This window comes from Scyliorhinus canicula, chromosome 20 (genome assembly GCF_902713615.1).
Source record: "Scyliorhinus canicula chromosome 20, sScyCan1.1, whole genome shotgun sequence".
Lineage (NCBI taxonomy): Eukaryota > Metazoa > Chordata > Chondrichthyes > Carcharhiniformes > Scyliorhinidae > Scyliorhinus > Scyliorhinus canicula.
The window spans coordinates 93022581-93035277 of record NC_052165.1 but is presented as its reverse complement, the minus strand read 5'-3'; the positions used below and the strand labels follow the sequence as shown (position 1 = coordinate 93035277).

At 48.8% G+C, this 12697-nt stretch overlaps 1 pseudogene; it reads left to right on the top strand.

The window, feature by feature from the left end:
- LOC119954804 overlaps window positions 1-8004 on the top strand; it is a 68550-nt pseudogene extending 60546 nt beyond the window's left edge.
- The last annotated feature ends 4693 nt before the right edge of the window (window positions 8005-12697 follow it).

The window sequence follows — 12697 nt, the reverse complement described above, 5'->3', positions numbered from 1 at the left end:
CCAGAGTTTTCATTAACCAATCTTCCGCCCAACACTAATATTTTACCCCCAACTCCACAAGTTAAACCTCTGCTCAGGACCTGATCAAATACCTTTTGGAAATCCGAGTGTGTTGCATCCACTTGTTCCCCTTTATCTACCCGACCGGTTACATCCTCTAAAAGAACACTCAATAGATTTGGCAAACACGATTTATCTACTATAATACCATGCAGACCCTGTTTGACTGCACTGTCATTTTCTAAATGTATTGTCCTTCTTAATAGTAGATTCCTGCGTTTTATGAATGGCTGATGTCAGGCTAGCCCAGGGCCCGTGGATGCCTGCTTTCTCTTGCCTTGTTTGCTTTGCAGTCTTACATTTGCCAACACCCTTCTAGACTCAAGGGAAATCGGGTAAACCATAACTAGCGCACCCATTATCTCGGCAGTGACCGCTTTCAGAACCCTCGGATGTAGACCGGATTTGTCGATTTTCAGGCCCCCCTAGTTTCCCTCATGTTTTTTTCTCTGCCGATATCAATTAGTTAAATTTCTTCCTTCTCTTCCACGCCCCTCTGCAACGCGGCGGATAAAGGCAAAGCTGAGGTTTTTTTGTTGTTGAAACATCCTGGAATTGCACACTTTCGCACTTCTGCTTCAATCTGCAACACTTTATCACCTGTTTGATGTTTCAGGCTCAGCTTCCCCGTGATCGATGCCTCCCAGGGCTACCGGAACCGCCACTGATTGATGGTTTTGTGCACCCCTGACATCCCTTTCTCCTCCACCCCCAATTCTCCGAGCTTTGCCTCTGACAACTGATGCCTCCTGCAGCTTGCCCGTCTCACCACCGGTCGATCTCTCGGTCTCCCCTGGCTACCTACGATTGATGACTGTGCCATGTGTGCAGGAAAGCCACCTTTGTTCCCTTTGCAGATTTTCTGACTTTTAAAAGAGGTTTTTAATCACGTAACTTTTTAAAAACAAAATATGGAGTTATAAATTCAGTTGAGGTTAGAGTTCAATTCAATGTTGGACGCTCAAATGATTGAACAACAGAACAATGTATTGAATTTTTTTGTAAAAATCCAAAGATGCCGTTGTCTGTTCCTCTTCCAGAGAAAGATTTAAATTGTATGTTTAGCTATTTAAAGATTATGGGCAAGGTTCCCTTCCGTGATCCTGCTCAAAATTGGTTGGGATTACAGTGAGAATGAAAGCTAAGTGTGCAAATGGGCGGCACGGTAGCACAGTGATTAGCACTGTTGCTTCACAGCACCAGGGACTCAGGTTCGATTCCAGCTGGGGGTCACTGTCTGTGTGAAGTCTGCACGTTCTCCCCGTGTCTGCGTGGGTTTCCTCCGGGTGCTCCGCTTTCCTCCCACAAGTTCTGAAAGACGTGCGTGTTGGGTGAATTGGGCATTCTGAATTCTCCCTCAGTGTACCCGAACATGCGCCAAAGTGTGGCGACTGGGAGATTTTCATAGTAATTTAATTGCAGTGTTATTGTAAGCCTACTTGTGACACTAATAAAGAGTAAGAATAAAGTTAGGTGCAGCACGGTGGCACAGTGGATAGCACTGCTGCCTCACGGCGCCGAGTTCCAGGTTCAATCCCGGCTCTGGGTCACTGTCCGTGTGGAGTTTGCACATTCTCCCCGTGTTTGTGTGGGTTTCGCCCCCATAACCCAAAGATGTGCAGGGTAGGTGGATTGGCCATGCTAAATTGCCCCTTAATTGGACAAAAATAATTGTGTACTCTAAATTTTATTAAAAAATGAATAAAGTTAGTTCCCTGACTGGGTTATCCCTTCCTCACCTACTGCTTCCCCTCCGCCAGTACTCCTGTCAGGATTCCCTTCATTCCGTCTCTCCACCTCCAACCAATCGCTGATATTTTCGAAGTAACAAATGAAAGTGCGAAAATAAAATCAGAACACACTTTTGGTTTGAGTGCCTTTATGATTTTTAATCTTGCTTTTGTCGACAGCTGTGTCCAGGAAATTAACCTTTAATTCCTGAAGACGGTGGTTGTTTAACTCAGTTGGTTGGGTAGCTGGTTCATGATGCAAAGCGATGCCAACTTCGAGGATTGGCTGAAGTTATTTACGCCTTCTCAAACCTTTTAAAAACAAAAATTTTAGAGTACCCAATTATTTTTTTCCAATTAAGGGGCAATTTAGCATGACCAATCCACCTAAGTTGCACATCTTTGGGTTGTGGGGGTGAAACCCACGCAGACACGGGGAGAATGTGCAAACTCCACACGGACAGTGACCCAGGGCCGGGATTCGAACCCGGGTCCTCAGCGCCGTAGGCAGCAATGCTAACCACTGTGCCACCGTGCTGCGGTGTGGTGTGGTGACTCTCGGGTTAAATCACTGCCAGTTTGCTCTCTCCCAAAGTGGAGGACTGCATGTGGTCCTCTGGGACTGTGATCACTTTTACATATAAAGGACGGCACAGTGCCATAGTGGTTAGCAATGCTGCCTCACAGTGGCAAGGACCCAAATTCAGTTCCAGCCTTTGGTGACTGTGCAGAGTTTGCGCATTCTCCCCGAGTCTGCGTGGGTTTCCTCCGGGTGCTCCGGTTTCCTCCCGCAGTCCAAAGATGTGCATATTAGGTGGATTGGTCCAAAGATGTACAAGTTAGGTGGATTGGCCGTGCTAAATTGCCCATTATTGTCCAAATATGTGTAGGTTAGGTAGATTTATAGAGATAGGGCAGGGGATTGGGTAGAGTGCTCTTCCAGACTCGGTGGGCCGAATGGCCTCCTTCTGCACTGTAGGGATTCGATTGAATTCTGGAGAGTTGGTACTCTGGGCGGGATTCTTACCTGGCAGGACCTCAGCGTTCATCCTGTGGCGGGCAGCCTGGTGTGGCGAGGGAGGGTCCGGCCCCAAGGGGGCCTCCGCCCTGGCCTGGCCCGTGATTGGGGCCTACCGATCGGTGGGCCGGCTTCTTCTGGTGGGGGCCTCTTTTACTCTGCGCTGGGCCCCTGTAGCTCTATGCCATGTTGGGTTGGGGCCAGCATGGAAAAGGCAACTAGTGCGCATGCGCGGGTTCGCGTCGGTCGTAACGCGCATGCACGAAATCGCACCAGCCGCAGCGCGCATGCGCAGACCCTTGGCGCCCATTTGACGCCGGTATCGGCAGCTGGAGCTGCGGGAGTCGCTCCAGTGCTGTGCTGGCATCCTGTGAGGCGCTGGATCGCTGATCCTGGGGGCCTGTTGACGCCGTCGTAAAATGCGACCGTGTTTACGACGGCGTCAACACTTCGCCTCAGGATCAGAGGATCCCGCCTATCTCTCGTAACATCTCCAGTAACTATTTCTAGAAAAAGGCTCGGCTTTTCTCAATCCTTTTCCACGGTATTTTATTTCTTAATTCTGTGATAATGATTCAGGGCGGGGAAAGATTGTGTTTACAGAAAGCGTATCCTACTTCAACATTCAACAGTTGCTAGTCTGCTGTCAAGGGCTTGAGGGGCGCCATTTCACATCAAGTACTGTTGACCAAGAGTCTCTCCTGCTCTTCCTGCCAGTAATTGGTGTGTTTGGAAGGATTTGCAGGTTGACGTATTCAACCCGCCTGACCACGTCATCAACGCACCTTCCTTGATATATGTGTCCTGGAGCGGCAATCGAACCCAGTGCTTCTGGTTCAGAGGTGTGGACACGCACCCACTGCACCACAAGATCTCCTCCTACCCATTTGGACATTTATTATTGAAGCAATAATAAGGGAAAGATCATTTATATTTGCCTATGGGCTGAATTATTGTAAAAAAAAAACCCGTCTTGATTGCATAGAATTTACAGTGCAGAAGGAGGCCTTGCAGTCCATTGAGTCTGCACCGGCCCTTGGAAAGATCATCCCGACCTAAGCCCACACCTCCACCCTATCCAGGTAACCCAGTAACCCCACCTAACCTTTTTGGAAACTAAGGGCAATTTAGCATGGCCAATCCACCTAACCTGAACGTCTTTGGACTGTGAGAGGAACCTGGAGCACCCGGAGAAAACCCACGCAGTGAACCTGCAGAATCCACACAGACAATGGGAGGAAGCTGGAGCACCCGGAGGAGACCCATGCAGACACGGGAGAATGTGCAGACTCCGCACAGCCAGTGACCCAAGCCGGGAATGGAACCTAGGACCCTAGAGCTCTGGAACAACTGTGCTAACCACTGTGCTACTGTGTGGTCCACTGCTACCGTGCCGTTCATGGTTCTTATCTTTTATGCAGTGGCGCTAATATGCTCGCCAGTCCCTTTATATCTTGCTGAACCTTTTGCATTCTCCTTGCACGTTTGGTATTCCATCCCTCGATGTCCCAAGTCACTCAGCAGATGACACAGTCAGGAGATTTTCTGTCATTTATGTTCCTAAATTGTGTGTATTTCCCCAGGACTGTGCAACTAAATTAGTCCATTAGGCCTGGATTTGCATGCCCAGATGCCTGTGTTATTATGAACATTGTTAAGGGTTGTCTCCTTGTGAGCAAGCAATTGCAAACCACTCAGTTCTCCTCCTTTCCTTTCTAGCCAGTTGCTTCTGGCCTGTAAATAGGAATACGGAGTGCAGAGCTTTACAAGTCCCTAGTTGGTCCCTTTAGCCAGAAGCATTTGCAGGTAAACATGCGATTAGAGCCAAGGAAAAATGTAGAATTTCCCAGTATCTATGTTGGCAGTGTTAAAAAAAAGAAATATAGAATCTATGACGGTGCATTTCACACTTCCCTTGGCCTTAGTGCCATGTGAGATGTTAACCCTGTCAGGGCATGAATGAATGAGTTTGCATTTATATAGCACCCTTCCTAACCTCAGGATTTCCAAAGGCAGCTTTCCAAACCATTCACGCACTTTTCAATTGTAGTCAAAAGTTGCAATGTAGGAAATGTAGAAGCCAAGTTGCAAGACAGCAAGATCTAATGAATGAGAGCATCTGTTTTACTTTTGGTGTTTCGGTGATACATGCTCATCTGGATATTGCGGGGGACATGTGTCTGAAAACCAGAACTACGCACTGTCGCACTGTGACTGCCTATTCTAATAGTGACTGTCTATTCTAATAGTGACTGTCTATTCTAATAGTGACTGTCTATTCTGGTAGTGACTGTCTATTCTGGTAGTGACTGTCTATTCTAAACGTGACTGTCTATTCTGGTAGTGACTGTCTATTCTAATAGTGACTGTCGATTCTAATCGTGACTCTCTATTCTAATAGTGAATGTCTATTCTGGTATTGACTGTCTATTCTGATAGTGACTGTCTATTCTGATAGTGACTGACTATTCTGATAGTGACTGACTATTCTAATAGTGACTGTCTATTCTAATCGTGACTGTCTATTCTAATCGTGACTGTCTATTCTGATAGTGACTGTCTTTTCTGATAGTGACTGTCTATTCTGGTAGTGACTGTCTATTCTAATAGTGACTGTCTATTCTAATAGTGACTGTCTATTCTAATTGTGACTGTCTATTCTGATATTGACTGTCTATTCTGATAGTGACCGTCTATTCTGATAGTGACTGTCTATTCTGGTAGTGACTGTCTATTCTAATAGTGACTTTATGTTCACATTGTGACTGTATTCTGATAGTGACTGTCTATTCTGATAAGGACTGTCTATTCTGACAGTGACCGTCTATTCTGATAGTGACTGCCTATTCTGGTAGTGACTGTCTATTCTAATAGTGACTGTATATTCACATAGTGACTGTATTCTGATAGTGACTGTCTATTCTGATAAGGACTGTCTATTCTGACAGTGACTGTCTATTCTAATAGTGTCTGTCTATTCTGATAGTGACTATCTATTCTGGTAGTGACTGTCTATTCTGGTAATGACTGTCTATTCTAATAGTGACTGTCTATTCTGGTAGTGATTGTCTATTCTGATAGTGACTGTCAATTCTAATAGTGTCTGTCTATTCTGACAGTGACTGTCTATTCTGACAGTGACTGTCCATTCTGATAGTGACTGTCTATTCTGATAGTGACTGTCTATTCTGGTAGTGACTGTCTATTCTGATAGTGACTGTCTATTCTGATAGTGACTGTCTATTCTAATAGAGGCTGTCTATTCTGATAGTGACTGTCTATTCTGGTAGTGACTATTCTAATATTGGACTGTCTATTGTGATAGTGACTGTCTATTCTAATAATGATGGTCTATTCTGGTAGTGAATGTCTATTCTGGTAGTGAATGTCTATTCTGGTAGTCATGATGTGGAGATGCCGGCGTTGGACTGGGGTGAGCACAGTAAGAAGTCTTACAACACCAGGTTAAAGTCCAACAGGTTTGTTTCAAACCCGAGCTTTCGGAGCACGGCTCCTTCTTCAGGTGAATGGAAAGGCTTGTTCCAGAAATGTTTATATAGACACAGTCAGAGATGCCCCGGAATGCGAGCACCTGCAGGCAATCAAATCATCAAAGATGCAGAGAGAGAGGTAACTCCAGGTTAAAGAGGTGTGAATTGTCCCAAGCCAGTTCAGTCGGTAGGCCTCAGCAAGTCCAGGCTTGTTGGTGGGGGCCGAATGTAATGCGACATGAATCCCAGATCCCGGTTGAGTCCGCATTCATCCGCACGCATGAATGCGGACTCAACCGGGATCTGGGATTCATGTCGCATTACATTCGGCCCCCACCAACAAGCCTGGACTTGCTGAGGCCTACCGACTGAACTGGCTTGGGACAATTCACACCTCTTTAACCTGGAGTTACCTCTCTCTCTGCATCTTTGATGATTTGATTGCCTGCAGGTGCTCGCATTCCGGGGCATCTCTGACTGTGTCTATATAAACATTTCTGGAACAAGCCTTTCCATTCACCTGAAGAAGGAGCCGTGCTCCGAAAGCTCGTGTTTGAAACAAACCTGTTGGACTTTAACCTGGTGTTGTAAGACTTCTTACTGTGCTCACCCCAGTCCAACGCCGGCATCTCCACATCATGGCCAAACATTTTAAGCTGCGTCATCAATGACCTTCCCTCCATCGAAAGGTCAGATGTGGGGATGTTCGCTGCTGACTGCACAATGTTCCGCACCTTTCACAACTCCTCAGACACTGAAGCCGTCCATGTCGAAATCCATCTCCCCTTGACATTCAATGACATCACCATCGCTGAATCCCCCACGATCAACATCCTGGGGGGGGGGGGGGTACCATTGGCCAGAGACACTGCAGGAAGTCACCAAGCCTCCGTCAACAGGGGGCGAGGGGAATGTTGATCCCAGGCAGGGAATGGATGGGATGAGGTGAATCCAAACACATCAGCACGGGAATAACACCGAAATCAATTTAAACACTCTCTCCCTCTCTCTTCCCCACTCTCTCCTTCCCTAACACTTTCTCTATCTCTGTCCCTCTCTCTGTCACTCTCTCTTTCCCTCTCACTCACTGTCTCGCTCACCCTTTCCGTCTGACTGTCTCTCTCTCTCTCTCTCACTATCTCACTTACCTTGTCTCTCCATCTATCTGTCTGTCAAACTCTCTTTCTGTCAATCCCTCACTCTAACTCGCTCTGTTTCCCTTTGTCTACCACTCTCTCTATCCCTCTGTCTCTCTATATCAACCTGTCTCTGCCTCTATCTCCCTGACTATCTGTCACGGGTTCACTCAATGTTCCCCATCTGTATGGCTCCATACCTGTCATTCTTTCTCTGTTACTATCTGTTCCTCTCCCGGTCTCTTTCTTTATCCATCTCCCTTTTCCTCCATCTCGCTCTCTATCTCTCTCTCTGTCCCTCTTTTTCTCCCTTCGTCTTGCTGTCCCTGTTTCATCGTCTCTCTCTCTCCCCATTTCTCTGGATCACTCTCTTCCTCCATCTCACACCCTTTCTCGCTCTGTTTCTCTCTCTATATCTCACCCTCTCTCTTTCACTCGCTCACAGGTCAGGTTGGAGACTGGAAGAATCACTTCACAGTTTCTCAGAATGAAGATTTTGATGAACACTACGAGAGACAGATGGTTAACAGCTCACTGAAGTTTCGCAAAGTCCTGTAACGACTCTGGGGATAAAGCAAATATACTTCTCCAATCACCAAACACAAACTCGGATTATTTCACATCAAATCTGATCGATAATTGAACAGGTTACAGATATCTGACTGAGACAGAGAGAGGTCGGAGAGACACCTGTCAGTGTACAGATATTCCCTGAGAGCGAGAGGACTGAGAGACACCAGTCAGTGTACAGATATCTCCCTGAGAGAGAGGGGACTGAGAGACACTGGTCAGTATACAGATATCTCCCTGAGAGAGAGAGGACTGAGAGACACCAATCAGTGTACAGATATCTCCCTGAGAGAGTGAGGGGACTGAGAGACACCAGCCAGTGTACAGATATTTCCCTGAAAGAGATGGAATTGAGAGACACCAGCCAATGTACAGATATCTCCTCAGAGAGGGCGGGGAGCTGAGGCACACCAGTCGATGTACAGATATCTCACAGAGAAAGATGGGACATAGACACCAGGCAGTGTACAAATATCTCTCTGAGTGGGAGAGTAGGGTTTGAGACATACCAGTCTCTGTGCAGACATTTCACTGAGAGAGAGAGAGGACAAAGAGACACCAGTCAGTGTACAGATATCTCCCCGAGAGAGAGAGAGGGGGGGATGCGGGACGCCGAGGGGCTGGTTTAGCTCACTCAGCTAAATCGCTGGCTTTCAAAGCAGACCAAGCAGGCCAGCAGCACGGTTCGATTCCCGTATCAGCCTCCTCAGACAGGCGCCGGAGTGTGGCGACTAGGGGCTTTTCACGGTAACTTCATTGACGACTACTCGTGACAATAAGCGATTTTCATTTTTAATTTTCATTCAGATTACAGATACTCCCTGAGAGAGAGAGAGGAGTGAGAGTCACCAGTCAGTGTTCAGATATCTCCCTGTGAGAGAGGGGGATGAGGGAAGCCCTTTCAGATTACAGATATCTCCCTGAGAGAGAGAGGGGACTGAGAGACACCAGTCAGTGTACAGATATCTCCCTGAGAGAGAGGGGACTGAGAGACACCAGTCAGTGTACAGATATCTCCTTGAGAGAGAGGGCAGTGATAGTCACTAGTCAGTGTACAGATATCTCCCTGAGAGGGGACTGAGCGACACCAGTCACTGTACAGAGATCTCCCTGAGTGAGAGGGGGCTGAGAGACACCTGTCAGTGTACAGATATCTCCTTGAGAGAGAGGGTAGTGATAGTCACTAGTCAGTGTACAGGTATCTCCCTGAGAGGGGACTGAGCGACACCAGTGACTGTACAGAGATCTCCCTGAGTGAGAGGGGACTGAGAGACACCAGTCAGTGAACAGAAATCTCCGTGAGAGAGGGAGAACTGAGAGAGGGACAAGGAGAGCGACGTGAGCCTCCTCGGTTTCTGTCTGTGAGGGTCAGTGCGGAATGGGGGGGGGGCAGTGAGACGGGAACCTCTTGGCCCTGAATGAATTGACCATGGTGCTGCCCAGTTTCAGGATCCTAGAGACGGAGCTGGACTATCACCCTGAGCTGCCAGGGAACACACTCAGGAGCAGCTGAAACTGCTGGAAGATGCCCCCTTTCCCGACTGGGTATCTGGGAAGTGGGGGACGGTGATAAACTTCCAGGCAAAGCCCGATGACCTGCTCATCGCCACCTACCCCAAAGTAGGTGAATGGATCGGGGAGAGGGTCCTATAGCAGTGAATTAGGCCTTAGGACCCATTGTGGAGGGAAAGGGCCCAGGTATCATGGTGCTGGAGCGGACACTGGCGCGTACCGTGATGACATGGCCCTTATCTGGAGTCCACAGTCTGCCAGTGTTGACTGTCAGTTGCTGGTGCTCGATGTCCTCAGCTCTGGTCCTTCTGTCGATGGCGTGAATGGTCTTCCGCTTCTTCTGCGGGTGAAGGGTCACCATTATTGGTTGCTGTCAAGAGAGCGAGTGAGCGGTTGCGCAACACCCTTTATGACCCGGGGATTTCAACTCTTTTTGACTGGTCCCAGGTCAACGTCTAATCAATCGCTCAGAAATCGATCACAGTGATCGACTAGGTCCAATCAAGACCCGCTACCTTGAAGGCGGGAGCGTGTCCTTACCAGCCATGTCCATTGGGGTCCGAGGCACGTATGCCTTTCCAAATAAGGAAACAGACGCCACCAAGTCTGCGACACTATTATCGGTTTCTATTTTGAGCCCATTGTCCCGGGGTGGCTTCTCGATGGCCTTTTTCCTGTGTTGCTTGCAAATCAGGTCCGCAGCCTTCAGTTTATTTGAGAGCTGCAGCCTTTTTTGTAGCTGAACGTGGCCTCTTCGCAGCATCCTCAACCGGACGCCATTTTTGGAGGATCCACCTGTATAATTACCTCTGCTCAACACTAAAACTCTAGTCTTCACTCGCTCAATCTGAATTTGAAATTCTAACATATTGTGATCACTCCTTCCAAAAGGATGCCTAACGACAAGACTACATATCAATCCTTCTTCATTCCATAATACGAAATCTAAAGTAGTCTGCTCCCTGGTTGGCTCCTTATCAATTGCTCTAAGAAACATTCCCGCATACAGTGTATGAAGTCTCCCTTGAGTCTACCCTTGCCAATTTGATTAATCCAGACGATATACACATTCATCATGATTAGCGTTGTGCCCATCTCACATTATTGTTTAATGGTTCATACTATGCCCCACTTTCGAAGTATTGCTCTGTGGGCTCTCTCTCTGACTCTCTCTCTCAATCTTTCTCAGTCTCTCCCACTCTCTCTGCCTATGTCTGTGTCTATCTGTTTCTCTCTGTATCTATCTCTTTCTCTCTGTATCTCTCTGCCTGTCTCTCTGTCTGTTTCTCTCTCAATCTGTTTCTCTCTGTCTCTCTCTCTGTGTCTTTCGTTCTCTCTGTCTCTGTCTCTCTATTTCTGCTGTCTGTCTCTTTCTCTATATCTCTCTCCAGCTCTATCTGTCGCTCTCTCCATCTCTCTGACTCTCTCTCCATCTCGCACTCTCTCTCTATCTGTCTGCCCCTCTCTCTCCACAGAGATAACGTGGATACAGGAAAGTGTGGATGTGATTAATCAGAACGGTGATGGGAATCTGGGTCAGCGAGCTCCCGTCTACGAAAGAATCCCCTTCCTCGAATTCTTTCCGGAAAAGATCACACCCAGTGGTGATAATTTTCATCAACTCATACCTGTACCCCAGGGAGAGTTGTGCCCTTCAGGGATTTGTACCCAAGGGAGAGTCAGTACCCGTGGGGGACCCATACCCCAGGGAAATTCAGTGATCAAGAGGGGACCCGTACCCTGGGGAGAGTCAGTACCCGTGGTGGGATCCGTATCACGGGGAGAGTCGGTGCCCGTGAGGGCGGGGAGACCCGTATCCAGGGGAGAGTCGGTACCTGTGGGGGGGGGGGGGACCCGTGCCCAGAGACAGTCGGTGCCTGTGGGGAACTCGTACCCTGGGGAGAGTTAGTACCCGTGGGTGGACCCGTACCCCAGAGAGAGTCGGTGCCCGTGGGGAACCCGTACTCCGTGGACAGATAGTGCCTGTGGTCTGATAATATGCATAAACAGTCATGTAAATATTAACCTATACAAACTCCAACCAACAGGTGGCAGTAAAGAGCATCCACGTGACACTGTTACACCGGGGAGCCTGGATAACGTCATCGTAGAAGACAGTAACATTTGTAATAACTTAATTAATAGTAGCAATATAATAGTTAGTAGATTCTGATAGTTCAAATGTTGTTATTTAACCCACACTAGAGTTTAACAATGAACATTCAACGAGTAAGGAACTGAACGTTCTCCAGAGCACTGATTCCGTCAGGCCCAGCACCAGAACTGAACACGTGGGGTACCAGGGGATCCGTACCCCCGGGGGGGGGAGTCGGTGCCTGTAGGGGGTCGTGTACCCCGGGAGAGCGACGGTGACTGCGGGAGTCCCGTACCCCCCGGGGGGGGGGGAGGGCGGAGTGCGATAGACGGTGAATGCGGGGTGTCCCGTACACCCGGGGGTGGGGGGGGGGGGGGGGGGGTGGGAGAGACGGTGAATGCGGTGTGTCCCGTTCACCCGGGGGGGGGGGGGGTACAGACGGTGAATTAGGGGTGGCTCGTACCGGGAGAGACGGTGCCTGTGGGTGTCCCGTAATACAGGGTGAGGGGTGGGTAGTGACGGTGAATGCGGGGTGTCCCGTACCGGGAGAGACGGCGTCTGTGGGGGTCCCGTACCCCAGGGGGAGGGAAGGGGGTAGAGACGGTGAATGCGTGGTGTCCCGTACCGGGAGTGACGGTTTCTGTGGTGGTCCCGTACCCCCAGGGGGAGAGACGGTGTCTGTGGGGTTCCCGTATCCTCGGGGGGAGAGACGGTGAATGCCGGGTGTCCCGTATTGGGAGAGACTGTGTCTGTAGGGGGTCCTGTACCCCGGGGCGAGATGATGTCTGTGAAGGGTCCTGTCCCCCGAGGGGGCGGGAGACGTTGTCTGTGGGGGGGACCAATACTTGGAAAATAATTTGGAGAAAAACAAAAATGTTGGCAATACGATTTATTGATGTTGGGTGAGTTAATTGTCCAGCTCTATGTTGAACCTCACCGACACGCTGCAGCCGAGGACCATTGATGCTGTGAACGAGGGGGTGGAGAGGGGCTGAGTGAGGGACAGGGGGTGTAAGGGGAGATGGGGAGTGGGCAATGATGGGCTCGAACAGTAATCCTGTCTTGGCTGCGACTCCCTGGTAACA